Source organism: Lissotriton helveticus, chromosome 5_1, assembly GCF_964261635.1.
Source record: "Lissotriton helveticus chromosome 5_1, aLisHel1.1, whole genome shotgun sequence".
Classification (NCBI taxonomy): domain Eukaryota; kingdom Metazoa; phylum Chordata; class Amphibia; order Caudata; family Salamandridae; genus Lissotriton; species Lissotriton helveticus.
This window is the reverse complement of record NC_136065.1, coordinates 2,114,817,033-2,114,837,620: the sequence shown is the minus strand read 5'-3', so window position 1 is coordinate 2,114,837,620 and position 20,588 is coordinate 2,114,817,033. Positions and strand designations below refer to the sequence as shown.

Here is a 20,588-nt window from a genome sequence, read left to right as displayed (position 1 = left end):
CACCTGTGCCTGTCATTTCTGTAATGTTCATATTAAGCGCCTGTGTTGTCATTACTGTAATATTCCTACTAAACGCCTGTGCCTGTCAGTTCTGTAATGTTCCTATTAAGCTCCTATGCTTGTAATTTCTGTAATGTTCTTATTAAGAGCCTGTGACTGTCATTTCTGTAATGTTCTTATTTAGAGCCTGTGCCTGTCATTTCTGTAACGTTCTTATTTAGAGCCTGTGCCTGTCATTTCTGTAATGTTCTTATTTAGAGCCTGTGCCTGTCATTTCTGTAATGTTCTTAAGAGCCTGCGCCTGTCATTTCTGTAATGTTCCTATTAAGCGCCTGTGCCTGTCATTTCTGTAATGTTATTATGCGCCTGTGCCTGTCATTTCTATATGGTTCTGGAATGTGGGGAATGGTTTGTGGCAGTTGAGAGCCAGAGAGGATTGTGTGGTCGTTTCACTTGGCTCTTCAAGTTCATTTCCGGATATTTCCAGTCTACAAGATGTACTGAGAGACTTCTGCACGCTTTAGGTAGTGAAAGTGACCACCGGCCCAGAAGGGATGGGATCTCGGTAAGATTACTACACATAGATGACCAGCACAAACAATTTCTCCCATAAATATATATTCTCCATTGTTTCAAGTACATTAGTTGCACATTATTCATCCACAGATTTTTTATATCGTAAAAACTTTTTAAAAATCAGATTTTCACAAGTAGCCAACACGTTTCGTCTCTCCTCAAGAGGCTTCTTCAGGGCTCGATTAGTTGTTATTGTCGTTTAGCTCTGGACAGGTCAATGTGTAGGTAAAGAAGTTTTTAAAATATAAAAAATCTATGGATGAATAATGTGCAACTAATGTACTTAAAACAATAGGAAATATATATTGTTGCACTCATCTGAGCAGACCATAACCCCTTCCGTGCGGCCGCGATTCTGCGCCTGTGCAGCAGAATCGCGAACGGGCGGGGTTATGACGTCCCCCAGCCGTAATCAGCATGCAAGCCCCATAGTGCATGACGGCTGGGGGCCGTCATCAGCATGGAAGGGGTTAACAAAGTAAAGTCAAAGGTAATGAGGCAGAAGATGTAAACAAGTACTCCACACCTCTTCCGTATGGCTCCATTCCATGGGCTATGCAAATTTTCCTTGACGCCCACCTGGTGGCGCAGGTCACACTGCATTCTATCCTGTCTCAGGTAAATGCAGTAGAGAAGAGTGCTTCAATCTCGATGACCAGCATCTTGGATCAGACTAGGCAGTAGCAACAGGTCTATGTCTCAGCAGGGCTTTGGGATCAAAGCTCCTGACTTCAACACAGAGCAGCTGGCCTTGTAGCTCTGGTCATGAGTAAGGCAGAGTCTCACCGCCTTCCAGCACTCCACAGCTCTTCAGATTGCTTTTGCTAAAGAAGTACTAGTAGAAACTGATGTACAGAGCTTCAAGTCAAAGGTGACATTACCTGGCTTGCAGGACCAGCTTATAACCAGAAACTGTGTCAGTCGGTTAAACCAACCTGCCACACAAATTCCAGCTTTTCCATAAATATCTGAAGGGTTGTTTAGGTTAATGAAAATCATCCACCCAGAAGGAGCCTGTTTCCCTGGTGACAGCAAGAATTCGGTTATGTCCACTGGATGGGTGTACCGAGCCAAAACCACATCCATCTAATCCAGGGATGTCGACTTAAGAGGCGTGGATGGACTGTCAGCTGGCAGGCGGTGCTGTTTAGGTTGAGCATTCGATATCTCTTGTATATACTTTTATACTTGTATGTGTATGAACTTTGTGGGCTATGGAGATCAGACCAAGGACTTGTCTTCTTCCGCTTAGGGACTTTTATTTCTGTTTAACTGCCTCTATTTAACTGCCTGGATAGAAAACGACCAGTAGAAATCAATACTATAAAGTTCTGTGAATCGCAAAAAAATAATTTGAATTACTAACTCTGTGCTTCATGTCCTGGAATGCCCTGTGCTAGGCTTTTACCTTAAAGATGGGCAAACTCATGGCCACAGAGAGAAAACAGTCTGTCCCCCAAACTGATGCTGTTTGTTCCCATTTAGTTCTCTCTCTTTGTCTACTTCCTTTGCTCCCATCCCCTCTCCCCTGAATCTCTCCCCTTGCCTGCTATACCACCTAGCCCCTTGCCCTTTTGTGCCCTGTTACTAAGCATTCCATCTCCCCTTGTTGGGGAAAGATCCAATATTTATACTCTTGAGTCTCAGCGAACCCGCTGAGAGAGTCCACAGCGCCAAGGGAGCCACTCACAGTTGAGGTATGGTATGGCATCCCTTGCCAAAGCACTCCCTCTTCCTTTTTTGGGGAAGGATCCAGTATGTAGGCCATGGAGTCTCAGAGACCGCTCTGAGAGAGTCCACTGCGTATAGGGAGCCTCTCGCAACAGAGATGGGGAAATGATACCACTTCCTCTGGGATCACAGCTTACTGGACTTTGGACGCAGTTTTGACTCGTCTACCGGTTTGTGTCCCGTCACCCTTCCCTCCCCCTCCCCTCCTCTTTCCATGCTGTGTCTCTCGCCCTCCTCTTTCCCTCCTACATTCTCTGTCTACTTCCCCCTGCTCCTACCCCCGTCCCCTGAATCACTCCCCCTTGCCTGCTTTTTCCCTTACGTATATGTCCTTCTTGTTTGTTTCGACCTTTCATGTAACAATGTTGCAATGCTCTAATAACTGTGTAACCTTTGTAACGATGTAACCTGGAATCTATGGTCTGATACTCATGTTAAGTTCTCGGATACCTCCGGGTCTAGCCAGCGCTATATAAAACCTTTAAAATAAATAAATAAAATAAAATAAATAAATACCAGAATCACTTTAGCATTCTCTAGATTCAAGTCCATAGAATTTGTCTTCCGCGAGCCCCCGTAGACCATATTTATTACATCTTTTATTTTCAGTGAGATGACCACCAAAGGCCCTGATTTTATATTAGGAACTGAGCTTTGGAGTATACCATTCCCCACTGAAAGGCAGTATTTCTCTCCTTGTGTTCCCATACCTGACATATCACAGAGTTTGGTGCTTACTTTCCGTCCATGTTAAAGAGCAGTAGATGTTTCAGCACCCCGGCTAATGTGCTGTATAGCTAAATACATATAAGGTCCTAAAGGCGAGACAGATTGCATCGCAAATGCTTGTTACCTTAGGCGACCGCTGTACTGCTTCGAATCTCTCTTTGCTGTTCCATACACCACATCACCCCTCCTCCCACAGCTGCTGTCAACTTTTAGCGCAGAGTTTCAATTTTCAATACTTGCAGGAGGGGGTTGATTGAATTTGGGACGATCTAGGCTAACCTGGGAGATAGGTGAGGTAAGTGACCGCGGAGAGGTGCAGTGAGGCTGTAGGTTTACTTCTCAAATGTAGCGATTCGTCGTGGAGGGGTCTGTGCTGGTACTAGCAGTATCTGCCCTGTGTGCTGCTTTTTGTTAGCAATGCTCTTATACACTGAAAGTTGTCCACTTCATTTTTTGGTGCCCGCTGGGCCGATGTTAATCTCCCTGCGCCCTTTCTCACATCACCTCACCCCTCCCACAACACTGCAAGCCCGCCCACAACACTCCTCAGAGGTCACTGCTTCTTGTTTTGCAGTTGCCCCCGAGCCGCCATGCAATGCTCGTTTTATCTTTATCCATATTAATTTTGTGCTTCATGTAATAAGCTGCAATGAGTATATTCGTTTGTTGTGAGAAAGTACAATCTTTCTTGCATGGTATGCCCCCACTTTTTGCTGAATTGCTCATGTGCTTTGACTGAGTGTGCCCTGGGCTCCTGTCAATCAGGTGCCCAGGACCTGTGTTCCTTCCCTACAACTGTGTTGAAACTAAAACCCAATGGCATCTCTGGCCACATATCAGCCCCTGGTAAATGATGCCCTAGGTACCCAGGGCATTGTGATCGGAGAAGACCCCTAAGGGCTGCGGCACATTGTGCCACCCTTAGGGACCCTGACACACACACACACACACACACACACTGCCTTTGCAGGCTGAGTGTCCTGCTGCAGTACTAAACAAAGAGCCGACATGGCACACATCCCTGGGTCCCATGCCCACAAACCCACTGCCCTGGCATACATCAGTCCCCCCTCTAGCTGAGTGCCCTATGCCAGTGGTGTGGGTACAGGTGCATGAGCCCTGTGCCACTACAGTACCCAGGGCCAAACCTGGGCACTGTAAGTGAAGTGATGCCATTTAGAGTATATGGTGCTGGGAGGTTGTCATTACGAACTCCACGGCACCATAATGGCTACACTGAAGACTGACAAGTTTGATATCAAATTTCTCAGCACATTAAACCCACACAGATGCCAGTGTGGGATTTAATGTAAAATGCACTACAGAGGGCATCTTAGAGATGCCCCCTGAAACCTAACCTACAAGCCACGTCATGTCTGAGAGGCTGCCAAACAGCAGACATGTTGCTGGACCCCTGGGTAGAGAGCCCCCTGCTCTCCTGGGCCTGCAACAATGCACATCCTGGGCGAGGTGCTAGGTCCCCTCCCCCAGGATGGGCAGGGGGAAGCTTCAAAGGCATGCTGCCTTTGTGAGCTTCTCCAGGCCACTTGCTGTACTCAGTAATTGGCCCCCACCGGTTCTGACCCCCACTCTGGCGGGAATACTGGCATGAAACCATACGTGCAGGAAGGGGTTGTGCCAGCCTGTGTCAACTCCACCCCTCCGGCAGGAGAGGCGAGTTGAAGCACAACTCCGGGCTCCGGCCATCTTGAGGATGGGGAGCCCTGCCTAATCATGGATAGGCTCCTGCCCCCCTGCCACAGGAGAGGAGCAGGATAGGGGGTGTACTCATCCCAGGACAGGGACCTATTGGTCGCTACCCTTTCCCTAACTGCAACGCCCCTACATTTAGTATTTAGGGGCACCCTGAACCTTTCTTCCTCGGATTCCGATTTCTAAACAAGAAAGAAGACCAAGAAGAAGGAGACCTGCCGTGCAGCTGCTAACCAGAGGACGACAGCAACTGACTTGGCCCCAGCCCTACAGGCCTGTTGATCCTTGAACCTGCTCCTGCTAAATCCCGGCGTCTCCTGTGGCCAGCAACCTCGAGAACCCCAGAGGACATGCCTGCCTTGATCCTCATAGAGACTGGGTCTCCCGTGAGCTGTGGTTCTGCTCAAACAGCAATACCCCTGTGCCAGCCAGGAACCGTGAATCCAGCCCACTCTGCACCCGCTGAGCCCCGCCTGTGCCTGAGTGGACAACGACCCTGAGAATACCCCCCCAGTCATTCTGACCTGGAATCCAGTGTCCAAGGACCCTCCTCTACGACCCAGACGACGCCTGCAGCCTCAGAACCAGGGACCCCTCCAACCGTGACCAGCAGAGAGTAAGATTTTCCAAAGTCAGAAGACACCCCTGTATCCGGAGCCCCCGCCCTCTGTGCCCAACTCCAGGGGTGCCTACCTATCCTCCAAGATCCCAACTTACCCCTGAGCCCGCAGCCTTTGTTCACTTTACAAGATCTCCATTGAATAACATTGAGCACCCGACTGCTCAAAAGCACCCTGCACCCAGCCGCCCGAGTGCCCCTGGCAGTGCAACCTTTGTCCAAATCTACTTCCCCATTTGCCCTGAGCAAGTGCAAATGGGGAAGCCAGCAGCCACCAACCGAAGGCCCCCTGCCTGTCATTGGATAACATTGTGCCTAACTACCTCCGCACCCGGCTGCCCCTGTGCCGCTGAGGGTGTACCAACTTTACCTGACCCTGGGAGACCCCCCCCCCCCCCCCCGAGTCTCTGCCCAGAACCTTAACTCTGCCAGTCAAGTACTTACCCAAAAGCCGATAACTCACTTTCCTTCCATAGGATAACATAGAAGAATTTTCAAGTGAAACCAGTCAAAGTGTGGAGTTCTGGAACTTTAAAATATTCATCTAAAAACAGCCGAACGAATTCAGATTTACTCACATGTTATCAGGAGAGAACCTAGTTCTGCATCTTTTAGCCCAGCACTGACCCTGAAAAGTCATTTTAACCGTAGTTACCAGTAACTTGAATTTCCTTCTATAGGAACCCATTGTCTGGTTTTCATCAGAAAAGTTTCCAAGTGTCGATTTTCAGAAACTACAAAATTTCCTTAAAAAAATCGCCTGTTTGACTTAAACGCATTCTTTCAACTGTTTACAGGAGATGCACCAGTGCTGGATCCAGGATCCAATACTGAGTAAGAAAAAGTAATCACAACACTACTTAGCTGCTAAGAGAATTTCCTCCCATAGGATAACATTGGTGATTCTATGTGAAAAAGTTTTTAAGTGTCAACTTTTAAAATACAATAATATTCCTTAAAAATCACCATTTTAACGAAAACGCTTTTACTTAACTGTTTACAGGACCTGTCCCAGGACTGAATCTAGGATCCAGTCCTGTGGTTAGAAAATTAATCTATAAAGTAACTAATTGCATTTAATTAGAAACTCCCATTGAGCTCAATGTTGCAATGTGTTTGAAATTGTGTTGCCTACTGTAACTACAGTAATCAAAAAGTCTATTACCGATTTGAAAAGTATTTAACTAAAGTAACTCATTCTGAGAAAGTATATTTTGATACCTTGTTGGTTCTAAAATAAAACAACTATATCTTTTGATATAAAACAATTGGCCTAGAGTTCAAGAGTTCAGTTCTTGAGTGTGTGAGACCATTTGCTGACTGAGTGTGTACAACAAATGCTTTACACTGTCCTTTGATACTGCCTTACTGCTCGGCCAAGCTACCACTTTAGAGAGTAAGGTTATATCTAACTTTAGCCTCTGCCAAACCTCTTGGCACTGTGGACTCTGCACACACTGTACCTTACTTTGGTCCAGTATATACAGAGCCACTTTCTTACACTTGTGTAGTTAGCTAAACCAGCCATACCAGTCTTTTTAGCATGTTTCTTTCCTTGTGAGGCATCGGCGGCATAGCCAAGGGATTATCCTTCACTGCTCCATTCCTCACACTGTAAAACACAAGGAGATGAAGGACGGAGCACTGAAACTTTTCAGACACTCACCCCCAGTCACAGATCTGGGTTAAATCAATCATTCTTTAGCTCACTTCGCCGCCTCAGTTCAGACCATGCTTTATGCAAATCAGTCTTGACCCTGAGCCTCATGTGAACAGTCCAGCGCGAACTGCCAAGCCAAGTCTTCAATGAACCTCAAACAAGCATCCTGGGACCGGTTTCTGGGTAACACCCTTCATCAGCCAGGCTGGCTCACACTGGCAGGAACGTCTGAGGCATTCAAAAAGAACACTCCCATTAACCACACTGCAGCCTCACGCACAAATAGGGGGTAAGGGCCTAAATGTATCCTTTCTACATCTGTCAGTTGTTTTCGGAGGTTCCCGTTTATGAGAAGGCAATGCTGCAGTGCCTGGAAGGTGAACTAGAAAATACACATATCTAGATAAACAGTGGTACCTCCAGCTGAAGGCAGCTCGGAACTGTCTTGCTAATCTTATCATGTCATTTCCTTGTAATGAAAATATATTAAGTGGGAAACGAAAGAAACAGTTTTTCAATTTATCTAGTTCAGTTTTTTTGGGGTGAGGGTGTCTGGGGCCAGGAACGTAGGATTTGCAGTTTCGTGTTTACCTTTTTGATTATGTGCTTTTTCCAGAGCAAACACAAGCAACCATAATTAGCTGATGGGATGCTGCATGGATTTCAGCCACTTGGCAGTTGATTAACCAGCTCAGTAAAACATCTTGTAAAAGGACTTACTGCACTGAGCAACTTGTACAGCGTGTAGACTGAGTATTTGTTTAAGTGTCATTTTATTTTGAAACTTTACTTTAATGCTTTAGTCCCGTTGAATACAACAAAATATTACATGGGCCATACTGCAGATAATCTTTTTACGAATGCAAAGAAGGTGTTTAGTAAGCGCACATGATACTTGGTAAAAAAAAACATTTTACAATTAGTTGGTGCAGGGGTGTGGAAATTTGTCTAAAATCTACTTGGCCAATGAACAAAAATTTACATAAATCTACTTGTCCTGCAAAGATATCTGCTTGCCCCACCTATTCCATAAATCACTAAGGTGGGTCTGCATGGCGAGAACCTGCACTGTAATCAGTGCAACATACTGTGCAACATTATTTCAAGTGCAATCCAATTATGCAGTGCATGGTCATGCATCCTTAAATGCAACTGTTGTACTGGCAGGTTGGACAGTATGTGGGTGGATGTGTCCGTGTGCACTGCACCCAATTATCAACCAGTATGCATGTGACAACATTTCAATTGTAGAGAAGGAGTACCTAAAGGCAGTCTCTGCCAAGTATACTTCAATTAATGTAGTAAATTACTAGTCTGCACTTTGTGTCGGAATATGAACCTGTAGGACAGAAGGGTGTTCTCCTTCCTATGGCCAACTCATAGCTGTCCAGCTTCAAAAATACTCACATGTGAACATGATCTGATAAACGTGTGGATGGGAATAACTGCACTTTTTGGCAGAGCTTATGAACTATTCATGGGACAGGTAAAATTACGTGGCAGAGGTGCTGTGGTTCACTGAGGCAGTATCCACAGGTACAAATACACAAGAGGCAGTACTGAGCAGTTAAATCCATCTCTCTATTTACATTCCTGGGCAGGTGAGGCGTGATTATACTACTGTGCACTCACTGATAAATCTCCACATTCTTCTCCCACACACGGAGCATATGCAGCACAGGCAGTAGCAACAGGGTTCTCTTGTGCACAGTACTGGTATAGTAATGGCACCAAAAGAGAAAGCTCCCCAAACAGGAATAGGTGCAGCTCCACAATAGATGTGCAAGTTTGTCTCACTTAGATTTGTGAAGTAGTCACTTTTTTCTTTAAAATCGGAGTTCTCTGCCACTTGTCTCTCTCCTTCTAATGTCCCCAGCCCCCCACTGCCCACCCAGATGTGCCCGTTATCTTCTTGGAAAATCCTGTAATTCTGTTGTGGGATGCTGACATACCAGTATTGGTAGGTAAGCCTGGTGAAAGATAAGGTTTGAACGTTGCAGCAACGTGTGCAATCAGTTTGTTTTTCCAGAAGCTGAGCATTCTGAGGGTCTAAGGGATGATGCTTGGATATTTCGAAATGGGCACATGCATAAAGAACTTAAGACACAAAGGCAGGCACACAGGAAAAACACTCCTTGTAAAATCATGTAGAGAAAGAAAAACAAGCCTTTATGTCTACAAAGGACGAATTCTCATACAGGTGGCAGTGCCACTTTTCCTTGGCTCTGGTATGGGCTCATTTTTACTGCTGACGTAACTGTGCAACAAAAATGCAACAATACAGCGTTTGCATGAAATTAAGGTGGGAATATTGTATAATTTCACGCAGTTGTCAATAAAACGTGATTGTGAGACCTACAAATGTAAATCTGATATTTCTGCTTTATATTGAACTCGGTTCTGCAATTTCTGCCATTTTACATCGTTGTAAATGACATATGGTCCCCCACTTGTGGCAGGTCCAGTGTATGTGCGTGATTTATAACAGAGTCACTCTAATAAGGAGATTCTACAGCTGAGACGTTTTCCTCATAATTTGCCACATAATCATGCTGCCTAAACTGCATATTTTAACAAAAATGTTGATTCTAGCTCAAACAGATCAAAAGTTTCTAAAAAGAGGGTAAACCATCCTGCCACACAGTGAAAAGCCCATCACAAGTAGTGACTGGTCACTTTTATTGCTATTGGTGAATTTGGGTGTTAATCTGAGAGTAATAAGGCAAGACATTTCTACTGACCGGGTTAACCTATACTGATGTTAAAAAAAAAAAAAATTTTAAATAAGAAGTAATACGATTAACAAAAATGTGCTGTCTTCTGCTACATACTTCTAATTTTTTTTAGCCACATAATTTAGTCAACCCTGCGCATAATTTAGATCTTCTCTGCTGCTTCATTACAGTAGCTCTGTTTATTTAGTGCAGTTTGCACGGTGGGGGTGGTTTTCAGTAGGTACAGGAGAAGGGAAATGCAACCAAATAGAGGTACAGGTTAACAGGGATGAGCCCAATATGTGAAGAATAACCGGTTTCTTGCCAGATTAAGCCTGTAAAATTGACACGAAGGTGAAGCTTATCCTCTGCTGCAGTGGCAAGGTTGGAAAATAAAGTGGGGGCACTGATTAAGCGGAGGGAAGGTGGAGGTAATGGAATAATGAAAAGGCAAGAAAGACTGTGGGGGGGGGTATTAGGAACGAAGACCCCCAGGCAAAAATGTGACATTGCAAAGATTGAGACTTCAAGAGTGGCCCATGTTTCAGTGAGCTCTGTGGAATACCCTGCACACATAACATTGCCTGGAACGCGAAAATACTTTCTGCCTGCTTCATTATGTGGCCTCTCTTTTATTAAAATTTAGCTTTATTGTTTAACCACAGGAAAAAGATGCAGTTAAAAAAATGTTTCTATTTTCAGCGCACGCTTAATCTTGCAAAGATGCCTTTTCGGTAAGACTGCCAGGTGTTAAAGAATAATCGTTAACTCTGTGCTCGCGAATGAGACCACGTCCATGAAAGAAGACTGACAAAGTAAAGTTCAAGGTCTCTAAATAGTGAGACTCCATTCAGTGTGTTTTCACTCATTATTAACGCTGCACTGGCTGCATTGTAATTGGCGCCTCATTGATCAGCCCACAGCAGTGGAGAAGTTCCTGCCTTACTGTAAATAACATGCCACACATTTGATACTGCCCTCATGCCCACTGATCACAGTCCATTCTATGCAGTATAACAGTTCACATACGTTTCTGCAGACCCCATTATTAGATTGACTCGCCTGCTGGTGAAGCATTCACTGTCAGAGACGGCGACTTTCCGCTCCCGATTCCGGAAAGCGCCTCGCGGCGCACCAAAGATGAGTGGTCTGCCCAGGACGGAGCCCAATGGACAGTGCGAATGAGCCCAGCAGCAATCAGTGACAGAGAGACCACAAGGCCAACCGGCCCACAGGGCTGGGACCCAGACAGACGCAAAAGTGTTTCGTGTCCCCGCCATTTCCAGTTCAGCAGCTCGTTTCCAAGAGCAGGTGGGCTGCACCAGTGTGGAACTCAAGCTAAAACACTTACGTCTAGCGTCAGACTCCCCCAGCCAATCACTGACTGGATGGAGCCCAGTCATGGGCTTCCAGCCAGTCAAAGGCTTTCTGACAGCATTTCAATTGCTTGTGAGCCGGAGAGCGCCCACAGCTCATTTCTTCATTGTGAGTTAACACTATCAATGCTACAGCAATTCCCACTTGGTGCTGATCTCCCTTAAATCCCATTGTTCATGACGAGCTCAGCTCGTCATGAGCACACGAGCAGTGTACTGCATGACGAGCTGAGCTCGTCATGAGCATGGAAGGGGTTAATGTCTACTTGTCCCTCGGATAAAATAGACAATAAATCGTCTTGCCCTTCATAAAATCCTAATTGGTTCGGGCGTCGGGCGATATGATTCCCCCACCCCTGTCAGGTGGTTTGTTTAACATCGAGTGATTGCACACAATCCCACTATTTATTTCCAGCACACTCAATATCACATAATTACTATCCACATAATTCCACTGCACACCATGCCACATAATTCCACAACACAAATCCACTCTACAACACACTGTTCCACGCCACACAATTCCACAACTAACAATTTCAATCCAACACACATAATTCCGCTCCACACAACATGCATCCACTCCACAAACATAAGTAAAAGACATTGTCATTTACAACACCAAAAGTTCTAATTTTAGAAAATGTGAGACCAATTGGATTGCAAATGCTTGTTTTATATTATGCAAGTAACAACTATTGACTTAGCCAGTAGTCCTGAGTTGTTGTAGGTGTAATATATTATATATCTGGATTCAATGACAAAAGCAGCAAAATACCTGTCAGGCGGCACACTATGCTAAGCAAAGCTTTTTACAAGCCTGCCAACTCACACGGTGCCATAGTGCGACACATGATATCGGCTCCCATCACACGGTCTCCCAGCGAGGAGCCGATATCAAACTGTGGTAGGGAAAACGAGATGAAACCACTGTAAATAGGGGTTTTCAGCTAGTTTGAGCAGCTTGTAACTGCCTATGCCCATTAAGGGCTTTTATGGGAGGAGGGGGTTTGGCGGAGGGGTGAGTTTCAAAAGTGCCTGGTAGGTACTTCTCAGCAAGAGGTCCCGCCCCGTCCTCACACTGTGGGATTGTTCTTCAAGTTGGCAGGTATTTTTTTTTAGCTTCCTCTTTATAAGCCAGAACCTTAATTACATCAGACACGCCCCTTGGAGAAACCCCCAGTTTTTGCATCCCACTTAAAGACCTGGTTGGACCCATGAAAAATCCTAAAAGCGAAACCTATTGGCTATCCCAATGCTTGTTTTTCTTTACTTTTGGTATAAGGACGGCACCCGCGCTTTACTTTTAATGTTATAAGAAAAGCGGGTGCCGCGATTATACCAAAAGTAAAGAAATCGATTTTTTTTCTATTTCTTTACTTTTTGCTATAATCACGGCGCAGTATTTCTTTACTTTTGGTATAATCGCTGCACCTGCGCTTTACTTTTAACATTAAAAGTAAGGTGTTGGTGCCGCGATGCTTGTTTCCCCATGCTGCCTCATCATTTTCACGTCTTCCCCACTTTAACCCGGAAATCGCCTCTATCCTGCGGTCTATCTTCTTCTCCAATGTTTCTTATTTTACCTCTCCCTTCCCACAGCTAAAGCTTTCCAGGAGGAGTACGAGGGGGGACAGGTTTGCTATGATGCAAGAGTGGGGCAATGATAGGAGAACGAGGAACAGACAAAGAGCAGGAGAGGTTGAAAGTATAAAGCTGGGTGGGACAGGTATTGGAGATTTGGACAGTGGCCTATGCTAATGCAAGCGCAAACAGCGAGAATGACGCAAAGTGAACGGCAATTAGAGTCATGTTTACTTTCTTTTTGTCTGTCTAACTTAATTCTGAGCCCACAGCTAGAAATGGCAGCGGCAGGGGACCAAAGAGTTACTCTTTTCATCTCTAATCGACATCCCCGAAAATAGAGAAGCTCTTTTGTGCAGATAATGCCATCCTTTATAACTGTTTTCAACACCTGCACAACTGAATATTCAGAAATTCGCACGGACTCGGACGCTGCTTTTGAGTACTTCAAAATTGTGTTTTTTTTCTTCTCTCTTTCATAACCTGTGACAGCTTTTTTTAAACTCATACAGTAGTCTCTCGAGGTGTTCCTTTGTAAGAACAAAACCATTCAGCACGATTTCAGGCCGAAACAGCGGAAACCACTTCGAAGCTTATTTTCACGTCAAGGCTTTCAACCTGCTTCTCTGCATGTAGCCATCTACTACGGACAGCAGCATACATAGGACAATTATGCAAAACGCGTATTTATCTACAGTTTGTCGTTTTAAATGACCATGAATTAACTTTATTTCCCTACTGTGTTCTTGTTAATTTGTGCCCAGGCAAAAAGCACTCTGGGCAAAAACAACTTGTTTTTCAAGCGAGCGCTCCTCAGCAGAGAATTACAGAACAGGCAGCTAGAACATACATAAAATGCAGTTTTTAAAGTTAGAAGCTTTCCTGTTCATTAACTTTCTTTCTTGAAACAACTGCTAAGTTTCCCTGCTTTGTAAAACATAAGAAAGCACCTCCCACAGTTTTCAGTCGCCCTTCTCCAACAACAGGAGCTACATTTCCTGAAATCTGCCCGGACAGCAGGTGAAACAAGCATTGGAAATGCAATAGGTCTCGCATTAGGAAAGTTTGAGCTATTGGTCTTATAAATGACATTTTTTTTATTCATGTGTTGTTTTTTAAAATAGCTAAATTAATAGCCTTGTCATTTACAATGCCAATAGTTATAACTTTCGCAAATGTGACACCTATAGCAGACACACGTCAACATCCTATTTTATCAATTGAACATGTATTAATTGATTAAAAACGCGTTAACAATGCATTTCAACAGTGGCTGCATCCCGTGTCGTGATAGAGCAAAAGCTGGGGGTGACAGATGAGTAATTTAAGAAATGTAAAAAGGAAAAACCGTAGCAAAATTAGACAACTATAACGTCAGAGGCTATACATAACACAGGAAAAGGAACACTATGTTCGGGTTAACACATGGCGTAAAGTGCGTCAGAAAATTGGAGGACTATGAGGCGTAAAAAGGGGGAGTAGAACATGAATTTAAAAGTACGGTGAGTATTCCATCTGGGAGGCAAATGAAACGATTCAATATGTTGAAAAACTACACAGTCTAAGTATATGTTAAGCAGGGTCAGATGCGGAGCGTACCTCTAATGCAAAACAAAAGACAAACCGGCTGGAAAATCGGTCGTGAATGAAGTTACACAAATTGATTAACAGAAACAGAAAGAGGGTACATTGTAGATACCACAGCACAGAAGAGAAACCTAAGAGAAGACACAATAAAAGCATAGTCTGGAGGCATACTGGGTGTGTTCACGATGGTGACGTGTTGTCTCTAAGAGAAAACCAAACGGATTTTGCATGGCCATTTCCTACATAGATAATGAAGAAGGCTAGAGTTGTAGAGTTACCCAAATACAGGAAAAATACCACGGTTCGATAAGTATTAGCGGACCATCTAGAAACTGACCTAGATCGGAATAGACTCTAAAAAGTGACAGGCAAGTATTCAAAACAAGTAAACTAAGATTGACGGAAAAGGGATTGCCAATAAAAAGCGGGAGCAAAAGAGAAATTAAGAGGTAAAGGACAGCATGTAAGGAGGAGAAAAGTGAGGAAGGGGGCAGTACCTGTGAGTAAAAAGCGGCCCCGTGTCAAATGGCGCTGTGGAAAAGGAGCGGGAAACGTTAAGCATGTGTGGGAAACGGGGTATAAGGCACGGGCGATCACGATGGTGTAAAGCACAAAGCAAAGGACTGCACGTCATCTTACCGCCAAGCGTGGTTGGAGTAGGGGTAATTATGGTATCGATGGAAGCTGTTTCCTCGGTGAGGTAAATGAAATAAATATAATAATACACGGGCACGTCTCAGGACGGGTCCGTCCTAGTAAGCGTGCTGTGAAGGGAAGGGAAAATTAAGACGCAGGTTGAGTAAAGAGAACTAAGGGCGTAAGGTTCTTGAGCGAGGGCTGAAGGAGGGTCTCTTACCTGAAGTGCAGCGCTGGCACGGATAAGTGCAGTAGATAATCTCATCATCCGGGTAGTGGATGAAGTGCAGTAGGCGGAACCTGGAGTTAACAAGAGACGGCCTGGCGCCGTCAAAGTGAAAGTACGGCTGGCCGTCAGCAGTGACTAAATTAGGGAGGAGAAATGCCTGAGAGTGCGAAATGATCCCTTTGAAGTGAAGCTGCTGGCGGCAGATGGCTGTCTTTCCTGTGCACGCGCTTTTCTATGTCAATGCGCTTGCCCATTGGGCTCCTTTTCACGGGCACTGCATGGAATCGCCATGGAATCGCCCGATCTCGGTAAGCTTTGTTTAAGCGCCTATATATTGAGCTCCCGCTCAATGCGCATGCGCATTGAGATAGGTCGCTCGACCTAAAAACGGGACTGTCCGGGCAAATCCGGGACACCTGGGCACCCTAGCCCCACTCTCCTTCCTTCTCTCTCTTGCCAGGCCTCCCGTGGTCTCCCTCCTAGGATCTCCCCCAGCGGCCGCTGGTGCGCCTTGATTCCCCTCACTGCCAGTCACAGTCCCTCACAATTAGGGCTCGTTGTGTATTGGTCTAATTAACGGCAGCCACTCAGGGGCGGCCCGTGAAAGCCTGACCCCCATTTCTCACGTAATTCATCAGCTAGTGAGAGGGAGAGGATGGAGGGGTATTAATCACAGAGAGGTATCAGCGTCACAAACGGGGAGGGCTGCAAGCGACTCCTTTGCACAGGAAGGTCTGTAGCGCCTAAATACTAACAGATGTCAGAATGGTATAAAACCCTATTCATTTTAGTATCATTAATATAGGCATAGGTTATGGTTGAAGTTATCTTTATAATTTCATGGGAGAAGGCCTCTCGTTATGGAGGGTAGGTCTGCACAGAGGATGGCGTAGCGCTTTGAGGCGGTCTTTAGGGTAGGCCGCACCTGTGGAATGTGCTGCTCTGAGCCGATCATGGACCCGCTGCATTTCTGTACTTTGCTGCGCCCTGCGAGCAAGGATGTGCAAACACTCTTTGGCTGCAAACTCGCAGCCTCTCTGCTTGCAGTTTTGTATTTTCCCCAGTATGAGCCCCCTCATAACTCCACCACTCCGGCAGCCGTGACTCCACGCCCCATCCCCACCCCGACCCCTTCAGTTACTTAGACCAGCCCGAGGCCGCAGCGCAAGCTCCCCTTGCCCAGGATAACAGCAGTGTCAGCATTTCTTATGCACAGCGGGTGGAAGTCGAAACTTCCCATACACAGGACGGACAGCTGTGGACGCTTCCCTTGCTCAGGACAGCGCGCTGCCTAGTGGTCTAAGCAAAATTATGCCCCTCCCCCCTGTAAAATGTGCTGAGAGGCCACTGAGTCGAGGGTCAGTGGATGACTTGGAGCCATCTCAAATTGAATGCTTCAAAAACTGAAATACTCACATGTGGCGATTGGAAAAACTACAACCCGCTTTGCCAGAAGATCCACGTTCAAGCTGCTTTGTATTACCCACAAAGCAATACATGGAATAGGACCACTCTTTATCACGAATAAAATCACCAAACACATTCAACAAAGGAACCTCCGCTTTAAAGGAGCATCTCGCCTCAAAATCCCACCATACAAGAAAAAAAACATGGGTGGCACATCCTTCTCTGTTCAAGCACCCAAACTATGGAACTCTTTACAACCAACATAAGATCCACCGACAACCACCTTATCTTCAGAAAACTACTCAAGATCTGGCTCTTCCCCACATAAGCACCATACGGAAAAAGAAATTTACAGCATATCCCTCTGTATATAAGCATTTGTTTTCACTATAGATATGTACCTATCTTTGTGTATTACTTGATAAAACGTGTAAAATAATTATGTTGTTAACCCCTTCACTGCGGCGGCTATTCCACCGCAGTGCTAAGGGGGCGGGGCGGCCGCATGCTGGTGACGGAACCGCTCCGTCACCAGCGTCGGTTGAGCTGTGCTCATGACGGAGCGGTTCCGTCATGGCCCGGCCCGCCCCGCTCAATAGAACCCTCCGCGCAGGCGCGGAATTCGCGCCGCGCATGAGCGTTCTATGGAGCGGGGCGGGCCATGACGGAACCGCTCCGTCATCAGCACAGCGCACCCGCAGCTGATGACGGAGCGGTTCCGTCATCAGCGTGCAAGGGGTTAAGAGAAAAAAAAATATATAATAATAATAATATTATTCATCAATACATAAAAATCATCTTTGGTCTACATGTACATACTTCCATTGTGCATCTATGTACCTTCCGTGTACTTGGATCTGTGTGTCTGTTACTTTTCTCCTGAAAAAGCATATCCAATGCACTACCCTATTTCTCATCCTGTGCCTCTATCAATATATTTAATCTAAATATACTTTCTTCCTTTATGTATCTATATACTTTCAATGTACTTGTGGATCTATATATTTATCACTTTCTTCTAATTTAGCATTTCCAATGCACTAGCCTAATTCTCAGCCTATATTTCGGTCTATATATCTTCTAGCGCAACCTTTTGACTCATCCCAAACTTCTCATCCTATACATCTATCAATATATCCTCTACATCCACTCTCATTTATCCCAAACCCCATACCACTACTATGATCGACAAAATAACCCTTTCTTGACTCTCTCCTGCTCTACCCCTCCTTGAATCATCTGACACCTCTTTTTACTACCCCGATCCCCTAAACCTTTCTAAACTCTCTCCTCTGAGTCCTTCCCTCCAAAACTTCTTTTTACTCATCCAAAAGCCTCTTCTTACTGCTAAGACCTTAAAAAAAAAACCTTCACTCTTATCCCTCCACTATCCTTTTCAATCAAAATTAACAGACTAACATGTTCACTTCTCAAATTCCATATTCCATATTCAACTATACTAATATACTGCCCAAATAACTGAATAACATATCTACTACTCAAATTACTTCATATTTATACTATGCTAATTTTCAACACTTATCCTGTCTGGGTTCCGGAGTGGCGTGCTACTCGCCAGAAAAGCGCTTCAACACCCATCAGGGTTAAGAAGTGCTATATGAATGCAAATCTTTCTTCCCCTTTTATCCATCTGCTATCCTTCTCACTCCAAGTAACAGACTAATATCCACCACTGAAATGACCTCATATTTCACCATATTAATTCAACACTAATCAGTTATAGGCTTCCTGAATAGCATGCGTCAACAAGCGAGCGATAAATAAATACAAACCTTTGTCCTCCTCTATCCTTCTGCTAACTTTCCAAATCCAAATAACTGACTAACCTAACCATAATTCAACACTAATCCTCTATGGGTCCCAGAGTAGCGTGCTACCCGCCGAAAAAGCGCTTCGACGCCTCGTCAGGGGTAGTAGGCGCTATATAAATGCAGTTACAATACAATACAATATATTAATTTGCCTTGGGCTGAATGGGGCCCCCTTGAAGGGTAGGTGCCCCCTTGAAGGGTAGGTACCCCCTGCGCGCAGGGGCCTGCGTTACAGACCTCAGTGCACGCTTTCCTTGCACAGACGAGAGCGCAAGCTTCATTTGCGCTCGAGGGATGGCATTCAAGGCCTCATAAGGACACACTGCAGTGCTAGTTTGAATTAAGCAGGGCAGGTACCCGTGCAAGCTTCCATTACACAGGACGGGCGGCAGTGGAAACTTTCCCTTTGAAGGACAGACAGCAATGCAAGTTTTCCTTATGCAGGAAAGACGGCAGTACATTTATTTGTTCACACAGGTCACACAGATGTACAAGCTTTCCTTGCATAGGACAGCCAACAGCAAACCCTACCCTTACACAGGACAGACAGCAGTGCAAGCTTCCCTTAGGCAGAGCAGACAGCCGTGCAAGCTTCCCTTAGGCAGAGCAGACAGCCGTGCAAGCTTCCCTTAGGCAGAGCACACAGCAGTGCAAGCTTCCCTTAGGCAGAGCAGACTGCAGTGCAAGCTTCCCTTAGGCAGAGCACACAGCAGTGCAAGCTTCCCTTAGGCAGAGCACACAGCAGTGTAAGGGATAGGCAGAGCAGACAGCAGTGTAAGGGATAGGCAGAGCAGACAGCAGTGCACGCTTCCATTAGGCAGAGCAGACAGCAGTGCAAGCTTCCCTTAGGCAGAGCAGACAGCAGTGTAAGGAATAGGCAGAGCAGACAGCAGTGCAAGCTTCCCTTAGGCAGAGCACACAGCAGTGCAAGCTTCCCTTAGGCAGGGTAGACAGCTGTGTAAGGGACAGGCAGAGCAGACAAAATAGTTAAGGCAACACACACAGTGTGCAGTCAATGCTGAAAAGCAATTAAAACCAATACATTTCCTTTGACAGAAAAATATATACATTAAAACAATGTCACTAATGCAGGTATAGAAGAGTGGACAACGGGGAGGCGGATGGGCTAGTGAGGAATCCTCAGGCAGATACTGTATCCACCAGAAAAAGCATAACCAAAGGTAAGTAACTTGTTCTTCTGATGGATACATCTGCCATTGGATTCCTCACCTTGTGAATAGATTCTCACACCAGTCCCACTCCCAGGGGAGGGTGTCCACTCTCCTATACCAGAAAATCTTGGAGGACAGAACGCGTAAAGTACCCGCCCCTCCTCACCTCAGAATCTAAGCAATAATGCTTCGCGAAAGTGTGGATGGAGGCCCAAGTCGCCGCTCTACAAACGTCCTCTACAGGCACACCTCTAGACAAAGTAGATGTAGCAGACCTTGCTCTAGTAGAATGAGCTCTCAAACCTTCAGTTCCTTACCCGCCAGAGAGTAGCATATCTCGATACACAAGATAATCCATCTTGATAGCGTACGCTTGTGCACCACGTTGGCTCTTCTGGCGCCAACAAAGCCCACAAAGAGCTGGGCATCAACTCTGAACTCTCTGGTTCTGTCTAAGTAGACGCTCACCACTCTTTTAGGGTCCAAACGGTGAAGCCTCTCCTCCTTGGAGGGGTGAGGGGGAGGATAGAAGGTAGGAAGGGTAATGGACTGCCCCAGATGGAAAGGGGTTACAACCTTAGGCAGAAAAGCAGCCCTGGTCCTGAGAACCATTCTTTTAGCATGAATGGACAAGAATGGGGGCTTAGAACTAAGAGCTTGAAGCTCACTTACCCTCCTTGCCAAGGTAATCTCAATCAGGAAGACTGTTTTAAAAGATAAAAGTCTCAAGGGACACTTATGCAAAGGCTTAAATGGTGAACCCATTAAGAAAGTAAGCACAAGATTCAAGTCCCATTGAGGACCAAATAAAAGGAGTAGGAGGAAATGTATTTGTAAGGCCCTTTAAAAACCTTAAAACAATAGGTGATTTGAATAAGGACGGCTGGTCTGGTAGGCAAACGAATGCCGACAATGCCGATAGATAACATTTGATTGTAGCCACAGCAAAACCTTGCTGAGCTAAAGAAAGAGCAAACTGAAGAATGTCGGACAACAGAGCCTTCAAAGGGTCAATGGACTTCT

At 45.4% G+C, this 20,588-nt stretch overlaps 1 protein-coding gene across 1 annotated transcript in view; it reads right to left on the bottom strand.

Moving 5' to 3' along the window:
- SETX (senataxin) overlaps positions 1-20,588 on the bottom strand; it is a 570,564-nt gene that overhangs the window by 406,736 nt on the left and 143,240 nt on the right. The window lies entirely within an intron of this gene.